Source organism: Schistocerca americana, chromosome 1 (genome assembly GCF_021461395.2).
Source record: "Schistocerca americana isolate TAMUIC-IGC-003095 chromosome 1, iqSchAmer2.1, whole genome shotgun sequence".
Classification (NCBI taxonomy): domain Eukaryota; kingdom Metazoa; phylum Arthropoda; class Insecta; order Orthoptera; family Acrididae; genus Schistocerca; species Schistocerca americana.
Genome location: NC_060119.1, coordinates 1,046,424,653 through 1,046,442,580, shown reverse-complemented (window position 1 = coordinate 1,046,442,580; position 17,928 = coordinate 1,046,424,653). Strand labels below are relative to the sequence as shown.

Sequence of the window (17,928 nt, the reverse complement as noted above, 5' to 3'; positions counted from 1 at the left end):
CGGAACATTCCAGCCTATGACTCGCGACTGGGGAAGACCTAGAACGACGAGAACACCTGCAATGGACGAGGCAATTCTTCGTGCAGTTGACGATAACCCTAATGTCAGCGTCAGAGAAGTTGCTGCTGTACAAGGTAACGTTGACCCCGTCACTGTATGGAGAGTGCTACGGGAGAACCAGTTGTTTCCGTACCATGTACAGCGTGTGCAGGCACTATCAGCAGCTGATTGGCCTCCACGGGTACACTTCTGCGAATGGTTCATCCAACAATGTGTCAATCCTCATTTCAGTGCAAATGTTCTCTTTACGGATGAGGCTTCATTCCAACGTGATCAAGATGTGTGGGCTGACGAGAATCCGCGCGCAATTGTGCAATCACGTCAACAACACAGATTTTCTGTGAACGTTTGGGCGGGCATTGTTGGTGATGTCTTGATTGGGCCCCATGTTCTTCCACCAACGCTCAATGGAGCACGTTGATTTCATACGGGATACTCTACCTGTGCTGCTAGAACATGTGCCTTTACAAGTACGACACAACATGTGGTTCATGCACGATGGAGCTCTTGCACATTTCAGTCGAAGTGTTCGTACGCTTCTCAACAACAGATTCGGTGACCGATTGATTGGTAGAGGCGGACCAATTCCATGGCCTCCACGCTCTCCTGACCTCAACCCTCTTGACTTTCATTTATGGGGGCATTTGAAAGCTCTTGTCTACGCAACCCCGGTACCAAATGTAGAGACTCTTCGTGCTCGTATTGTGGACGGCTGTGATACAATACGCCATTCTCCAGGGCTGCATCAGCGCATCAGGGATTCCATGCGACGGAGGGTGGATGCATGTACCCTCGCTAATGGAGGATATTTTGAAGATTTCCTGTAACGAAGTGTTTGAAGTCACGTTGGTACGTTGTGTTGCTGTATGTTTCCATTCCATGCTTAATGTGATTTGAAGAGAAGTAATAAAATAAGCTCTAACATGGAAAGTAAGGGTTTTCGGACACATATTTTCTTTCTGTGTGTGTGAGGAATGTTTCCTGAAAATTTGGCTGTACCTTTTTGTAACACACACACACACACATATATATATATATATATATATATATATATATATATATATATATATATATATATATATATATATAACCACTTTCGGTCCAAAGACAATCATAAAATATATATGACAGCTCAGCTAACGAGGCCATAAAATAATGTCGACAAAAGCATACAATTCATGATGCATCACTATTTAACGGCATTGATTTGACATCTCCTCATAGTGTGTCGTAACTATTTTATGATACCTGATGGTGGTTCAAATGGTTCAACTGACTCTGAGCACTATGGGACTTAACATCTATGGTCATCAGTGCCCTAGAACTTAGAACTACTTAAACCTAACTAACCTAAGGACATCACACAACACCCAGTCATCACGAGCCAGGGAAAATCCCTGACCCATACCTGATGGTGGTTTGTGGACCAAAACTGACTGTATAATAAAGTAATTTTTATCAGTTGCTCTTGGCGGGGAATCAGGAAGTTTTTCAAATATTTATATCTGTGGGGTCCACCTTCTTACAATTGTCTAATTAGACTCTCGCAAGATTAATGGCGTCATTATATGTCTGCCAGTTCCGGTTATCCAGCATTTCCATGAAGTTGCAAAACACATCGAGAAATCGCTATTGCGATTTCCGTCTCGTTATCCCCCTCCCTTGTAACAAATCTGCGTAAACCAACCTCGCAATCCGTCCCGGCAGCCACCCAGACGCATCATTTCAGTACCAGATTAGAGAAAGCCAGAACATGTTATGGATATTGACTAACAGCGAGTGTATCCAGAACTATTCGTCCTGAAATCTCAACTATTTCGCTATTCACGGAGAAACAAACTTGGATTTTGTCGCCCCCTCCCCCCCCCCCCCCCACCGCCTACTCCACCACCCACCACCCCCACACCCACGCTCAACTCTTTCTTCCTCCAACCCATAGATCAGATTGTTGGTACGCCCTTGTTTTTTAGTATGATGTATAGAAAAGAACTTAAGACGTATTATTACATGGCCGTTATCAGTGTACTGAATAGCCTCGATTGAGACCACTTTTTTCTTAATTAAAAGTTACCTTGTGTGTGTCTAGTGTAGATGGTTTGGTAGGGATAGGTTTCACAAAGTAGAAACATTAAAACATTATGAGACGCGCTCCCTTTTGAGCTACTGACTTAAGTTTTCAGAAGGCTTATTTAGTTGGAGGTGCTAATCTCCTCGCATTTAATACCAATTGGAAAACCGTGTGCTCGACTACCTACTCGACTGTTGATTGGTTAATGCCGGGGAAAAAAATGAAACACCATCAAGGACAAGGTCATTTTAAAGAAAAGGTTCAGATGGCTCTAAGCAATATGGGATTTAACATCTGAAGTCGTCAGTCCTTTAGACTTAGAACTGCTTAAACCTAACTAACCTAAGGAAATCACACACATCCATGCCCGAGGCAGGATTCGAACCTGCGACCGTAGGAGCAGCGCGGTTCCGGACTGCAGCGCGTAGAACCGCTTGGTCACATCGGTCGGCCAAGGTCATTTATTGACAAGTTAGATAACAGTAGTTCCTCATTGTAGGAGCATACGATAACAAGGGATGTTTACGGGCGCTCAACGGCGATGTTATCGTCGGATATATGATCACAGAGTCAGATGAAATGAAATACACACATCACAGTAAAGGCTACCCGAACAAGTTTCATCAGTACACAGTGTACTCCCTGTGGTGGCAACTCGGGCGTGTATTCTCGCATGCAAACGATCCTAAACATGCCGAATGGCATCCTGTAGTAGATTGTCCCAAACATCTTGCGCCTTTTGTTGCAATTGGGTAATGATTTTTGCAGGCCCTGGAGAACGAGTAAGTCCCCGCTTGTTCATGCCCTATACGTGTTCAGTTCGCGAGAGATGTAGTGATCTTTCTGGCCTAGGCAGCTGTACACCACGACGAGAATATTGCGTTACAGCAGCCATATCTGGACGTGCATTGGCCTCGTCAAAAAGCACATCATGTTCCTGTTCAAATCAAATGGCTCTGACCACGGTGGGACTTAACATCTAGGGTCATCAGTCACCTAGAACTTAAAACTACTGAAACTTAACTAACCTAAGGACATCACACATCCACGCCCGAGGCAGGATTCGAACCTGCGACCGTAGCGGTGGCGCGGTTCCAGACTGAAGCGCCTAGAACCGCTCGGCCACAGCGGCCGGCCATGTTCCTGTCGAAGAAATGGTAGTAGCAAGGGGATAATAGTCTGTGCAATGCTTTTTATTTTTTTTATTGTTTCATTCTCCAAGCAGTGGAACGAGCTGTTCGAGAGCGGGACCATTAGTGACTCGAGGTTCTATTCGGCCAATCAATTATTAGGCGAGCTGACTGTGGGGCAGATGGGGGATCCCACTTGGAAATAAATGGGAGGGGCTTACCAGTTCTGGCATCCGACTTACAACCAAGAGAAACCTGCAGAAAACCTGGGTCGGAACTGGCGGATTAGAACCATCTTAATTTATTTGTAGGACATTGCCCTACAAATCCATATATTTTGTAAGTGCGGACATGTTTTACTGAACGGAATGAGGTGTGTGTGTGTGTGTGTGTGTGTGTGTGTGTGTGTATATATATATGTGTGTGTGTGTGTGTGTGTGTGTGTGTGTGTGTGTGTGTGTGTGCGTCCGCGCGTAATCATGTATTGAGTAGCGCTGATATCGATTATGATGACAGCGCTATGGCCGTTTCTTTGTTTTTGCGCGCCAAAATGAGCGAAGGAGTAACGTGGAGGTGTTTAACTGTGTGCGTGGTGTGAAGATGTTAAGGAATCAGTCTAAGAGAACAAGTAAATTTTGTGACTATAAACGTGTTTGATGCTTTGTAATCATTCGTGTACCTCACGTAATCCGCGGTTCACGAAGTCAAAAACCACGAGAACAATCGCGAGAACATGGTTAGATGCCCGCGAGCATCTCATCCGCGCCGGTAAATGAACTTGGATTGCCTATATTACGTCGCATCTGGATTGCAGTGTGGGATGATGTATTGTGGTGTACTGTTACTGTATGTATCAGTGTATCAACATATTTGTTATTTTGTGAAACGTGTAACAGTGCAGCCCTGTGTAGTGCAAGTGTTAAAAAATACATAAATGGATTATACAAGGCTGAAACTTAAATTTTGGTAATTGGCACTCCTTTATTGCTCTTGTTAGTTGTCATTTATTACAGCAATACTCAAGCTGCTGCTCCTAGACTGCAAGGGAAGAAGCTAATGACGATTGGATTTACGAGGTGAGTGGGTACAATTAGCAAACACAGACGAACCTATAACCCCACCCTCCACCATTCGCTTACATGTGTGTGTGCGTATAATGATTCTGGCGCGGGTTACTTCTCCAAATATAACGGCGAGTTGTAACTCATGGCTCCACATACCATGAAGGTTGGGCGAGACCTGCATGTCGTGGGCGAATGGTCTGTGAAATACACAGCTCACCAGGTCTACGCCATACTCGTGTACGCCTATCACTCGCATACCGACAGAAGCTACCTTTGTCACCGAAGGCAAAGGAGGGCCATTCTAATCTCCAGTCAACTCTTTCACGAAACCAAAGTAGCCTTGTTTGGCGGTGTCGTAGTGAAATCCTGACAATAGGCAAACGCGTTCTTAATCGTGCTACATGCAGACAGCTTGCAATGGTTCCTTATGACACAGCAAATGTATCATGTGTCCGGGTTTCTTCCCTAGATAATTTTCGGTCGGCCACAGCTGCTCCCAAATTGCACTGATCATGACATGCGTCTGTACTACGTGGACGTCCAGAACCTCCAAATACATCTTCGCTGCTTTTCGGGGCTCAGTTCAAAGCGGGAGTCATCACTGAAGACAACTCTACTCTAGTCAATGAGATTCCAGATCGAAGACGTGTCTGGAGGCGCCCCAGACAGTGATAAAGTACCAGTCGTAAGGCCCGGCAACTAGAAGTGATGGTGTGGGCTAGACATTTTATAGCAGGATCCTTTTGGTTGTCATCCGCGGCACCGTTACAGCACAACAGTGTGTCGACGATATTCTACGCCCTGTTCTGTTGCCCTTTATGGCAAGCTATCCTGGGCTTACGTTTCAGCAAGATAACACCCTTCAGAACAAGGCGAGAATTACTACTGCTTATTTTCTTGCTTGCCAAATCCTACCTTGGCCAGCAGGGTCGCCGGATCTCTCTCCATTTGAGAACGTGTGGAGCATTAAGGGCAGTGCCCTCCAAACAGCTCCGCATTTTGACGATCTAACGCACCAATTGGACAGAACGAAATTAGAATTATATTAATACCTTCAGCTGCTGAAGGACGTTGATGTATATCAACGGGGACAGGCGAAAATGTGTGACCCGCCCGGAATTCGAACCCGGGATCTCCTGCTTATGGCAGACGCTCTATCCATCTGAGCCTCCGAGGGCACAGAGGATAAGGTCATGGCCGGTATTGCCAGAACTATATACTTATGTTGATATGGTGTCTGTTCTTTCGGACATGTCCGAAAGGACAGACACAATATCCATATAAGTATAAAAATTGGACAGAATGTGGAACGATATCCCTCAGGAGGACACCCAGGAACTTCATCAATGCCAAACCGACTAACTGCTTGCATAAGGACCAGAGGTGGGCCAACGCGTTATTGACCTGCTCTTTCTCTTGACTAAATCATCCAAGTTACCTAAAATTGCAATCAGCTTGTTTGTCTGCTTATGTATATCACATCTACCGATAGCAATCACACTCGGGTGCATCCATCTTTGTTTTAGATTATAGTTTCGGAATTCACTTATCCGAGTAAAAAGATACGTGAAAACAGCCAAGTTGTACCGTGAATAGGATTCGACGTTAAACGTATTTCGAAGGACATGAAGCGTTGGCAACATTTCTGTTTCAGATCGTGGTCAGTAAAAACTTTTATCCAACCAGGAAGTTTGAAATACAGTCATGTTTTCAGTCAATTGTTTTAACATCGAATATCATTACTTTTAAACATTAATTACTTTTTGTCCGGTCTACACGGTTGATTAGTAAATTTCAGACGTCGATCTATAGTTGCTAAGGTGAAAGCGTAGTTAATGATCTGGAATTTTTTTTGTTGAAATATTATAGAATTAGTTTGGCGCAATGATTTGTCCGATGTACATTGTCAATACCTACCACCAGTGCCTTGTCAGTATGTAAAGCGTTAATTTTTTTAATTTTATAAAGTTTACAATATGAATGGTCTCTGCACAAACCTTCCATCAACACAACTAAACATTTATGAGATTTATTATCGGGCGTACTTACCACAATCTATCCTTGTTCACGGGAATTAGCTTGCGTTCTGAGAATTACTTTTAAAAAGAGGAAATATCCAGTTTGTACCTACAGTACAGCCTGCGTGTTCCGAAACGAGATACTGGTCTGTCAACTGCAACACCGCTAACTCACAAATCTATGCTGGTTCATTTCTCGAGAGGTAATTGTGTTATGTGTGTATTACTAGTTATAATACCACCAAAGAATTACAGATTCAGATCGCTCATTTTAGTGGTGGGTGTCCTATTTTTTTCGAAATTCCTATATTTTGATTACATTTTGAAGCGCCAGGCGTCGCTGCGAATACGGTAATGACTGTTTACAGTGTACAGAAGAAAGTAAGTTAACTATTTGCACACGAAACAGATCACTGATATCAACAATCGAAGTTATTCTCTAAACGCAGTCAGTTAACATAGTAAGTGTTGGGACTACGGCATTTTGTTCAGGGTTACATTGATCTAGACAGAGTGGAATCTTAGTGTAGCAGTTTGTAGAAGATCTTTGCGGGGTGTCAGGTTACCTGAATTAAGCGCCTAGACGAAAAAGACACACTTTGTCGGTTAGCAGCTGTGGCCCAGATCTAGTAATCGGTGAACCGTGCATTGGCCTTTGTCCACCTTGACAATCGCTATGCTGTTTTAATTCTGGCGCAGTCTCTTGGACGGGGTCCACGCCTGTATTAATAAAGGCTCGGCGTCGTTTCAGGATCCATGGAATTTGCGGTAGAAGGGCAGTATAAACTACCCGTGGAAACAGTCCAGCGACATGTGCCAGCTGGAAGCCGTATGTGGAACCGAAAACGAACAGACGTAACGCGCTGGGTCAAGCTGCGAAAATTTGCGGAACAAGTGTATATATCGCCTACCCCAAAACTGTTCCTTCTCCAGCAAGCATGATGCAGTATAAGCTTCATGGACCATCAGGAACTTAGATTCAAGGTAAACGAGAACAGAAGACATCCCCTCGTTCAAAAAATGTATATATTTTAACGGATACAATTTCTTAGATCAATAAAACCGTCAGACCAGCTAAAAACTGCATGGAACAGAGGTTGAGTGCCAAAATTGTGATAATACAAGAAACCGTCTGCTGTTCCTTAGGTGTTATGTATCTTCACAAAAACGTCTACATCTAAATATTCATTTTAGAATGCTACTGTCTATAAGAGACATTTTTAGCTCAAACAGTCCCTTCGGACGAGACCTACAAAATTCAAAAATTACGTACTTAATTCCCACGAACATCTATACATATTATAAATATTTTCTGTCTGTATGTGAAGACTAATCTCATGAACTATAGTAGGGAATTTCATACGATTTTCGCTAATAGATGGATCGATTCAAGAGGAAGGTATATGTATACGTGGGTCGTTTGAAGAGTCCGTGCAAAAATAAAAACTACTTACTTTTTCGACATAGTCTCCTTTTAGATCTCTACACTTCGTCCAACGCTGCTCCAATTTGTTTATCCCTTCCGAACAATAGGAATTGTCCAAGTCTGCAAAATGGCTATTAGTTGCTGCAATAACTTCCTCATTTGAATAAAATCTTTGTCCCACCAGCCATTTCTTCAAATTGGGGAGCAGATAGTAGTCAGAGGGAGCCAAGTCTGGAGAATAGGAGGGATGCGAAATGAGTTGGAATCCTATTTCCATTAATTTTTTGCGACCACAACTGCTGAGGTGTGTGCTGGTGCATTGTCGCGATGGAAAACGACTTTTTTGCGGTCCAATCGCCGGCGTTTACCTTGCAGCTTAGTTTTCAAACGGCCCAATAACGATGAATAATATGCACCTGTAATAGTTTTAACCTTTTCCAGAGAGTCGATGAGGATTATCCTTTGCGAATCTCAAAAGACACTCGTCATAACCTTTCCGGCCGAAGGAATGGTCTTCGCCTTTTTTGGTGCGGATTCTCCCTTGGTAACCCATTGTTTATATTGTTCTTTGTTCTCAGGAGTATAGTAATGTATCCATGTTTCAACCACAGTGACGAAACTACGCTTAAAGTCCTGCGGATTCTTCCTGAACAGCTGCAAACAATCCTTGCAACACTTCACACGATTACGTTTTTGGTCAAGCGTGAGCAATCACGGAACCCATCTTCTGGATAGCTTTCTCATGTCCAAATGTTTATGCAAAATATTATGTACCCAGTCATTCGAGATGGCCACAGCACTAGCAATCTCACGCACCTTAACTCTTCTGTCATCCATTACCAATCATGGATTTTATCAATGATTTCTGGAGTCGTAACCTCCACAGGGAGTCCAGAACGTTCAGCGTCAATTGTGCCCATATGGCCACTCCGAAAATTTTGAAACCACTTATAAACTGTTCTAATCGAAGGTGCAGAATCACTTGTGCCCACATGGCCACTCCGAAAGTTTGGAAACCACTTATAAACTGTTCTAATCGAAGGTGCAGAATCGCCGTAATGCTTATAAAACTTCTCTTTAGTCTCCTGAGGCGTTTTGCCTTTCATAAAGTAATGTTTCATCACCCCACGAAATTCTTTTTCGTAAATTTTTTGACAATCACTCGACTTCCTTGATTCACACGAATGCCAATATGGCTGAAACTTGGAGTGCCTTCTTTCCAAAGATGCTACTAACCAAACATGACCTAGATACGCGCCGTTGGTGCCATCTTTCGGACTTTGCACGAACTTTTCAAACGTCCCTCGTACAATTTATTATTATAGCAGTAATGAATGTGAAGAATATGTACTGTAATCTGCTCCATACTTACACCGAGATGAAAAAAGTCATAAGATAGCGATATACACATACACAGATGGTATTAGTATCGTATACACAAGGTATCAAAGGGCAGTGCATTGCCGAAGCTGTCATTTGTACTGAGATGATTCATGTGAAAGGGTTTCCGACATGATTGTCGCCGCACAACGGGAATTAACAGACTTTGAACGCGGAATAGTTGTTGAAGCTAAACGCATGGGAAATTCCGTTTCGGAAATTCTTAGGGAATTCAGTATTCCGCTACCCATAGTGTGCTGATAATACCAAAGGTCAGCCATTACCTCCCACCACGGGCAACACCCGAGAGGAGAGTAGAGTTGTAAGTGCTAGCAGACAAGCAACATTGCGTGAAAGAACCGCAGAAATCAATGTGGCACGTACGAGAAACATTCATTAAGACACTGCAGCAAAATTTGGCGTTGTTAGGCTAGGGCAGCTGACGGTCGTCGCGTGTGCTTTTGCTAGCAGTATGACTTCGCCTGCAGCGATTCTCCAATTTGTCTTCATGTTGTTGTTGTGGTCTTCAGTCCTGAGACTGGTTTGATGCAGCTCTCCATGCTATTCCATCCTGTGCAAGGTTCTTCATCTCCCAGTACCTACTGCAACCTACATCCTTCTGAATCTGTTTAGTGTATTCATCTCTTGGTCTCCCTCTACGATTTTTACCCTCCACGCTGCCCTCCGATACTAAATTGGTGATCCCTCGATGTCTCAGAACATGTCCTACCAACCGATCCCTTCTTCTAGTCAAGTTGTGCATTTTTTATTCATTATTAAACCCACTCCTGCATTACCTCTATTTGATTTTGTATTTATGACCCTGTATTCACCTGACCAGAAGTCTTGTTCCTCCTGCCACCGAACTTCACTAAGTCCCACTATATCTAATTTTAACCTATCCATTTCCCTTTCTAAATTTTCTAACCTACCTGTCCGATTAAGGGTTCTGACATTCCACGCTCCGATCCGTAGAACGCCAGTTTTCTTTCTCCTGATAACAACGTCCTCTTGAGTAGTCCCCGCCCGGAGATCCGAATGGGGGACTATTTTACCTCCGGAATATTTTACCTAAGAGGACGCCATCATCATTTAATCATACAGTAAAGTTGCATGCCCTCGGGAAAAATTACGGCTGTAGTTTCCCCTTGCTTTCAGCCGTTCGCAGTACCAGAACAACAAGGCCATTTTGGTTAATGTTACAAGGCCAGATCAGTCAATCATCCAGACTGTTGCCCCTGCAACTACTGAAAAGGCTGCTGCCCCTCTTCAGGAACCACACGTTTGCCTGGCCTCTCAACAGATACCCCTCCGTTGTGGTTGCACCTACGGTACGGCTATCTGTATCGTTGAGGCACGCAAGCCTCATGGGACTGCGCAAACTGGTAGTGGCACCATAATGGTGTGGGCTGTATTTGCATGGAATGGACTGGGCCCTCTGGTCTAGATGAACTGATCATTGATTGGAAATGGGTATGTTCGGCTGGTGGGAGACTATTTGCGATCATTCATTGACTCCATGTTCCCAAGCAACGATGGAATTGTCGTGGATAAAAACGCACTATGACATCGGGCTACAATTGTTCGCGATTGTTTTGAAGAACATTCGAATGGTTTGGCCACCCTGATCGCCCGACGGTTCCCATCGAACATTTATGAGACAAAACCGAGAGGTCAGATCAATTACAAAATCCTGCACTGGAAACACTTTCGCAGTTGTGGACAGTTTAGGCAGCATTTATCAATATTTCTGCAAGGAACTTCCAACGACTTGTTGAGTCCATGCCGCGTCGAGCTGCTGCACAATGCTGGGTAAAAGGAGGTCCGACACGATATTAGGAGGTATCCCATGACTTTCGCCACCTCGGTGTATAATTACACATTTATTGTATTAAGACCGCCTTCTATTCTAAGAATAGAACATTTTCAGGTTGCCGAGTTGTGCCAAAGTCATGATACAACTAGTCTGGCTGTTGTGCTTAATGTTGAGTACTAAATCCAGAAATAATGATCACAAACATTCTGCAAAAAGAGTATTTTATTCTTTAATTGTTTTTCGAGATGTGCCGATTCAGCCATCTCGTTGGTGGAATGTCAGTGATGACCACACGAACGTAAGAACAACACAACACCCGGTCTCCAAGAGGAGAATATCTCCGACTCAACCGGGAACCGAACCCGGGCTCCTACGCTTGGGAGTCGGCCGCGCTGACTGCGCAGCTACCGATGCGGACCTGGCGAAAGTGCGTTATCAGGCACGGCTTACAGTGAACTGTACACAGCATGCTGTGTTTGCTCGCCGCACTTCCACCAGGTAGTCGGCAGAATGTTTGTGGTCATTGTTTCCGGATTTGATATTTAATATTAAGTACGTTAACCAGGCCGTTCTGTCATGAATTTAGAACGAAACCGGTCACAGCAAACTAAATGTGTGGCTGCACATTTGATGTGATTTCGATTAACTATTACAATCTCAACAAGTATAAATTACGCAGTTAACAATTTAAGCAGTAATTCTATAGAGTATTCTGAATCACTCTGTATATTTGCAAGCATAAGTCTCGTGTTGAATATGCAAAGATTTAAAACAAATAGTAACTGTCACTCTTTACCTAATTTTTTATTTTATTTTGTAACTCTATGTAAAAGGCAATAACACGAAATTCAGTACTCGATCACATCACTGCAACTTACCTAAATATGCGTCATTTGTGTTATGCAGTACTGTCATGAACACGCTAAATTGTTCAAAATGTAGGTGCAAAAGTGGAAGTTTTTCATCAGTGCAAAAGACGATTGTTATGTCGCCAAACGCAGGTTATGTATTACAATATTTTACACTGCTGGCCACCGTAAATGCAACACCCTGAAGGAAGCATCCGAATCAAGTGAAATTTACACCATGGGTTTGCAGCGATGAGATATGCAACTGATTAGAATTTCAGCGCTGACCCACATCACGCGCGCCTGTGGCGCCACCTCATAGCGCCATTTAAGGCTTGGCGATTTCGACGAGTGTACGTTCGGCACGTGTGTTTACCTTGTGGTTGTTTCACAAGACGATCAGTTATGCCTCGTAGACAACAGCGAACATCGTTTGATCAAGTATCCGAGTTCGACAGAGGAAGGATAGTGGCTTGCCGAGATTGTGGATTATCATACAGAGAAATCGCTAGTCGTGTTGGACGAAACCAAACAACTGTAATGCGGATATGTGACCGTTGGATGCAGGAGGGTACGACGGACCGACGTGGTCGATCGCATTCACCTCGGTGCACCACTGCACGTGCTGATAGGCAAATTGTGCGCATGGCAGTGACGGATCGCTCAGTGACATCCCGAACCATAGCACAGCACATTGCGTCTGTAACGCATCATCCAGTGTCTGCGCGTACCATTCGACGCCGTTTACAGCAGAGTGGTCTGTCCGCAAGACGTCCATTGCTTCGTCTACCATTGACGCAGAACCACAGACGTCTCCGTCGCCAATGGTGTGATGACAGACGGATGTGGACGGCAGAATGGAATGACGTTGTCTTTACTGACGAGGCACGCTTCTGTCTGCAGCACCACGATGGTCGGATTCGAGTGTGGAGACACCGTGGAGAGAGGATGCTGGACAGCTGCATTATGCACCGCCACATTGGTCTTGCACCGGGTATTATGGTATGGGGCGGTATTGGATATTACTCTCGCACGCCTCTAGTACGCATTGCCGGTACTTTAAATAGGCGGCGCTACATATCCGAGGTGCTGGAGCCAGTTGTCCTTCCTTACCTTCAGGGCCCGGCCACAGCCATATTTCAACAGGATAATGCGCGACCACACGTGGCACGCATTGTCCAAAGGTTCTTCGTCAATAACCAGATTGAATTGCTTCCCTGGCCGGCTCGCTCTCCGGATCTTTCGCTGATAGAAAACATGTGGTCCATGGTTGCTCAACGAGTGACCCAGATTACATCCCCAGCTGCCACACCAGATGATCTTTGGCAACGTGTGGAAGCTGCTTGGGCTGCTGTACCCCAGGAACACATCCAACGTCTCTTTGACTCAATGCCGAGACGTGTGGCAGCGGTGATCTCCAACAATGGCGGCTACTCTGGCTACTGATTCTGGCAGGAACCACATGTCACACACGTCTGTAAACGTGATCATTTGATACTTGGTCAACATGTTATCTACAAAATAAATTTTGTTGTGCTACCTCTTGTCTTTCTTGGTGTTGCATTTACGGTGGCCAGCAGTGTATTTCTATATCTCTATCAGTTCTCTTAGTAATACTGCCTGAGACAATTTTGTCCTTAAAGCTAACAACTGCTTCGTACTTTTACTGTTAAGTGAAAAACTGAAGGAGATGTAATGTTCATTATGTCTATATAGCCCTTGAAAATGGAGTTAGAGATCCGAAACGCGTTGGAAAGTATAAAATAAAAATATTGTGCCCGAAGACAGAATATTATTAATAAAATATATGCGGCATCTACGAGGGGCGTTCAATAAGTAATGCAGCAAACTTTGTTCATGAGACCCAGAAAATATTACATACAGGCTCCCAGGTAGATGCCATTTTCCTTGACTTCCGGAAGGCGTTCGATACAGTCCCACACTGTCGCCTGATAAACAAAGTAAGAGCCTACGGAATATCAGACCATCTGTGTGGCTGGATTGAAGAATTTTTAGCAAACAGAACACAGCATGTTGTTCTGAATGGAGAGACTTCTACAGACGTTAAAGTAACCTCTGGCGTGCCACAGGGGAGTATTATGGGATCATTGCTTTTCACAATATATATACATGACCTAGTAGATAGTGTCGGAAGTTCCATGCGGCTTACCGAGCGTGGTGGCGCAGTGGTTCGACACTGGACTCGCATTCGGGAGGACGACGGTTCAATCCCACGCCCGGCCATCCTGATTTAGGTTTTCTGTGATTTCCCTAAATCACTCCAGGCAAATGCTGGGATGGTTCCTCTGAAAGGGCACGGCCGACTTCCTTCCCCATCCTTCCCTAATCCGATGAGACCGATGACCACGCTGTCTGGTCTCCTTCCCCAAAACCAACCAACCAACCAACCTCCATGCGGCTTTTCGCGGATGATGCTGTAGTATACAGAGAAGTTGCGGCATTAGAAAACTGCAGTGTAATGCAGGAAGATCTGCAGCGGATAGGCACTTGGTGCAGGGAGTGGCAACTGACCCTTAACATAGACAAATGCAATGTATCGCGAATGCATAGAAAGAAGGATCCTTTATTGTATGATTATATGATAGCGGAACAAACACTGGTAGCAGTTACTTCTGTGAAATATCTGGGAGTAGGCGTACGGAACGATTTGAAGTGGAATGATCATATAAAATTAATTGTTGGTAAGGCGGGTGCCAGGTTGAGATTCATTGGGAGAGTGCTTAGAAAATGTAGTCCATCAACAAAGGAGGTGGCTTACAAAACACTCGTTCGACCTATACTTGAGTATTGCTCATCAGTGTGGGATCCGTACCAGGTCGGGTTGACAGAGGAGGTAGAGAAGATCCAAAGAAGAGCGGCGCGTTTCGTCACAGGGTTATTTGGTAAACGTTATAGCGTTACGGGCATGTTCAGCAAACTCAAGTGGCAGACTCTTCAAGAGAGGCGCTCTGCATCGCGGTGTAGCTTGCTGTCCAGGTTTCGAGAGGGTGCGTTAATGGATGAGGTATCGAATATATTGCTTCCCCCTACTTATACCTCCCGAGGAGATCAAGAATGTAAAATTAGAGAGATTCGAGCGCGCACGGAGGCTTTCCGGCAGTCGTTCTTCCCGCGAACCATACGCGAGTGGAACAGGAAAGAGAGGTAATGACGGTGGCACGTAAAGTGCCCTCCGCCACACACCGTTGAGTGGCTTGCGGAGTATAAATGTAGATATTTCTTGAAAACAGCTTGGTTTTGTTCATGATTCCAATACACCATAATACTTCGGCATGTTTTGGCTACAAAACTGTGTTTTCCAACATAATCTCCGTCTAGTGCGACGGCTTTACGTAATCTTACTGCGAGAACTCGTATACTCGCATGGTACCACTCTGCTGGTCGACGTCGGAGCCAACGTCTTACTGCATCAGTAAACTTCCCATCATCCACGCCGCTTCTCGCAGAGTGCATTCTTCGGTGGGCCAAACATACGGAAGTCTAAATGTGCGAGATCCGGGCTGTAGAAAGACGCGGAAGAGCTGTACAATGAAGTTTTGTAAGTTCCTCTCGGGGAGTGCAAACTTGTATGAAGCCTTGCGTTATTGTGGAGAAGGAGAAGTTGGTTTGCATTTTTGTGGCGACGAACGCGCTGAAATCGTTTCTTAAGTTTTCTTAGGGTAGTACAATATACTTCCTAGTTGTTCGTTGCAGCCGGACATCAAACAGAATAACCCCTTCACAGTCCCAGAGGACCGTGACCATGAGTTTACCGGATGAAGGTACAGCTTCGAACTTTTTCTTCGGAGAAGAGATGATGTAGCTCCACTCTATGGATTGCCGTTTTGTTCCCGGTTCGAAGTGATGAACACATGTTTCGTCACCTGTGACGATGTTCGACAAAAGATTGTCACGATCAGCCTCGTAACACGCAAGCAATTTCCCACAGAGGCTCCATCATTGCTCTTTGTGGTCTGCAGTTAGGCGGCGAGGATCTCAACACGCACTCACCTTTGAGTACTCCGACTGGGGGTCGAGTGTATCAGCGGGACCAACAGAGATTTCCAGTTGAGCAGCGAGATAATTCATTGAGATCCGTCGATCGCCTCGAATGAGAGTGTCCGCACGTTCCAACATTGCAGGAGTCGCAGCTGTGTGCGACCGGTTGGCACGAAGGAGATCGAGCAGGTTTGCGCGACTCACCCGTAGAAATTCTGCAAGCACCTATGAATGTTTGTGATGCTCTGATTTTTCGCCAAAAGAAACTCAGTTACATCTCCCTGCTTGGAACGCACCTCCGTTACATGCACCATTTTGAGAGCTATGCATAAATCGCCACCTATCGGAACTTCATGAAACTATGGGGTCTGAAGCGGGAATATTCCTCGATATCCCACAACAGATGCAACCGAAATTGGTAGAGAGAAAAAACGTGTTGCAATACTTATTGAATGTCCCTCGAAGAAGCTACAGTCACGGTCAGGCACGACTTAATGTCAATTAATAAGCTCTACGTCTTTAACGGGCCAAAAAATTTAGAAACTTGACAGTAGCTGACTGGAAACGTATAGCGTGGCTTGAATATTCACGATGAGCGTGCAGTGGACACTCTGTCTTACACAGCTGGTGTCCACAGGGCTGCACGCTTACGTTTCTACTTTGACGAAACCTTATTCAGGTCTCTTATCTCGCCCGATTGTCCCGCCCGCTACATCACTCGGTCTTAATCCTAAATAAAATCACGGAGACCATATGAAACAGTAGGTGAAACGTAGCAATCAACATCACAGCAATTTGGCAACTCTACGGGACCTAATAATCAACAAGTGGCTTCAGCCGAATAGAAACGTCTGGAGGCGGTTTTACCGGGTATTACCGTGGTGTCTCCCGGTAGTCACTAATTTTTGTCCACTGTGGTTACAAAAGAAATTAAGCAGGAACAGTATCGAGGCATATAGCTGAAGACCTTAATTTAGCTGAAAATCTTCAAAAGTATAGCCGTCGGTGTTGAATGGCTGGTTATGATGTTTTATCATTTTAGACAAAGAAATCTCTTAGAGATCTGGGACCATCTTTAGCAGTGAATGAAAATGTACTAGTCTTGGTCACGACCATAATTTTAATTTAACATCTCATCGTTACCAGATACAAGTTGAGCAGAAACTCAGATTGGGTAAGGATGGAACTGCAATAACACTACCTGAGGATTTAAAATCATGTTTACTGGGAGATGCTGAGGAGGCTTTTGGAAGAGGAGGAGAAGGAGCAGGAGGAGAGAGGGGTGCTGAGTCGATGATCCAGGCCTTAAGAGAAACGACTGAAGGAAAGAAGACTGTTTACGAGAAGTGGTTAAACTCTAAAAGGCAGGAAGCTAGAGATCTCTACAACACAATAAAGAGAGAACAAAAAATGATAGTTATTCGAGCTAAAGAGGTGACGTGGGAGAAGAAACGTCTCGCCTTATAACATTTAGTTGGATGCAACATGACATCAGAAGTTTGGCGATTTATACATCAGGTGAGATCCCTGCTAAAATTGGGAGCTTGAATGTTTGCCATTTCTCAAAGGATGACAGATTTTAAAGATCTTCTGTCACAGGACAAGGTTGAATTTAGAAAAGAGGAGAATCAAGTGGATATTTATGCTGTGGAAGAGGTGACTGACAATGAAGTTTATCACTCCCTTCAAAACACAAAAAATGGAAATGCAACCGGTTCTGGAGGAAAAGTAATGCTATTATTGAAGCAACATTAGTAGGCATTTTTAATATACTGGTTCAAGGGGATGAAGTACACCAAGAATGGGAGATATCATATATTACCGCCAACATAACAAAGGGAGCAGGAGAAATTCGGCTAATTACAGGGAAATGAGTGTAACGGCTTCGTTGAGTAGGTTGTTCAGTAGTATTTTAAAGAACTGATTGGGAAAGGTTGTGGATGTCGTTGCATCTCAGGAACAGTTGGGTTTTGTTGCTGGGAAAAGCTGTCATAATAATATCTTTTGTGTGCGCCAGAATTATCAGAAAATGATCGCAAAAAGTCAAGCTTTCCATTTGGTGTTTGTCGATTCAAAAGGGGCCTATGATTCCATGCCAAGGAAGTAGCTATGGAAAGCA

At 44.3% G+C, this 17,928-nt stretch overlaps 1 protein-coding gene across 2 annotated transcripts in view; it reads right to left on the bottom strand.

The window, feature by feature from the left end:
* The window catches only part of LOC124616915, a 379,961-nt gene that overhangs the window by 52,413 nt on the left and 309,620 nt on the right, over window positions 1–17,928 (bottom strand). The window lies entirely within an intron of this gene.